The 1,839-nt window shown below is 46.9% G+C and overlaps 1 protein-coding gene across 1 annotated transcript in view; it reads left to right on the forward strand.

Annotated features, from left to right (window-relative positions):
- Nucleotides 1–1,839, forward strand: part of ANK3 (ankyrin 3, node of Ranvier (ankyrin G)) — a 210,343-nt gene that overhangs the window by 133,717 nt on the left and 74,787 nt on the right. The gene's annotated exons all lie outside the window — the stretch shown is intronic.

Below are 1,839 nucleotides of genomic sequence, written 5' to 3' on the forward strand. Positions count from 1 at the left end.
TTCCCCGCAGCCCGGCAGCCCAGCGCTCCCTGCTCGGCCCCGGTATCAAGTTACAGAAAAACTACACCCTCGCAGCACCCCTATTTACATACAAATAACTGGAGTGCCTGCGTTTATGTCACCAAGGGAGAGGCTTGCCAAGGGAGGCTGTAATCCAATCAGCAGAAGCTTTAAAGGGATGTCTGCAGAGTGATTAAAAGGGGATTTTTTTTTTTTCAACTGTAGTCATTATTTTTCATTTTGTTTCATATTTGCAAAGAACTTTGATCTGAGTTGAGAGGACAAAGATGCACATGTCCTAAAATACATCCGAAGAGATCAAGATGTTAAGAAGATCTCAGTTGTTGTGTGGAAAGCGAGTATGACCCGCAGGGATTAGTTTGCTTGTGCTGGTTTGGAGATTAACTCTAAATCGCTGCTTAAGGACTAATAGGACTAATAGGAATTCTTGGAAACATCAGGGAAAAAATTCTTATAGACCAGACTGGTGAAAATGGCTTTCCAAAACAGTAAGACTTTTTAAAGTTTAACTTAATATACAATGTTTATGTTTCTGGTTTTTTTGAATGCTTTCTGGTGTATTATGAACATTTTAGCTTTTAAACTGTTACTTAAAATACGGGTTGTCGCTCGGCTGGAGGAGAAAGTTGGGCTGTTTGTTTGCCGTTTGCAAAGCAGTAGCTGAAGGGGTATTTTTAGAATTGATTGTTAGTTTAAAACCAGAGTTCGCCTGCGGCTTCCCGAGTTGAGTGAATGGAAACTAGTCTGAACTCCTTGAATGAAAGTGGGAAACGTATAGCTGGGCTTGCGGAGCCCCTTACCTTCGAGAACGCGCTGTTAAACTTCTCTTTAAGTTGTGCAACTTCTACGCACCTGAAGTGCGTTCACAACAAAGGAGGAGAGCGCGAACGTCGGCGAGTAACGAGCTTACTGGGAGCTCGCTCTGCTCCGCGTTGTTGAGGGAGCAGGGGGGAAAAAAGTCCTGCAGCCGCAAAAGGCATATTTTGGACTTGCTCTGTCAATGCAGGAATGTAGGTTTGCATGATGTAATGGTATGCAAATGCCGCTAGCGAGAGCGAGCTGCTCCGTTAACCCTTTGCGGCATCTGCCCTCCTCTCCGAAGATTTAACCTTTCCTTCTTTCGTTTTCTCTAAAAAAGCTAATCCTCTCCTTCTCTGTCGACGTCCGCGTCCCGCACGCCTGGCGCTTTCCGAAGGGTTAACCGTGTGGCTTCGGTGGGGTTTGGCTGCCCGTCGGACCCTCCGGGCGGCAGCGCTCGCTCGGCGCGGGCTTTGTTCTGCCCCCGCGGGGCCGCGCCGGAGCCCTGCCCTCGCCCCCGCTAGCTGTGCGGTGAAGAGGCGTCATGAAGTACTTACCTTCAGAAAATCAACCTGGGAGTGTGAAGCAGTTCTTTTAAAAAAAAAAAAAAAAAAAAGTCCCCTTTTACATTCGAACTTGCGAAAGTTGCTGAGAAGGACCTAAGGTGGAAGGCAGGCCTCTTTTACTCGGCGTCCGTTCAAGCTTGCTGCACTTCTCAGTACTGGTGGGCAGCCAGGCTGTCTCTCGCAGCCAAGTGGGTTTTTGGGGGTTTTTCTGCATACAGCATAGCCTAACTTCAGTTTGTCAGCTCGGGCTTTTGGTAAGGAAAGCAAAAGTGAGTGCAATGGTGCAAAGTACGGAAGAACCCTTTAGCTTGCTTAAACGGTTGGGCAAAAGTCATCCCTCATATAACTTTATTGGATTTACGTGAAGGTGGAGTTTTGCTTCTTAGTTTGCCCCCAATAAAATTATTTTCTCAGGCCCGTTCAGAGGGTGGATAATCGACATACAACATGGAAA

This window comes from Pygoscelis adeliae, unplaced genomic scaffold, assembly GCF_000699105.1.
Source record: "Pygoscelis adeliae isolate BGI_AS28 unplaced genomic scaffold, ASM69910v1 Scaffold4, whole genome shotgun sequence".
NCBI lineage: Eukaryota > Metazoa > Chordata > Aves > Sphenisciformes > Spheniscidae > Pygoscelis > Pygoscelis adeliae.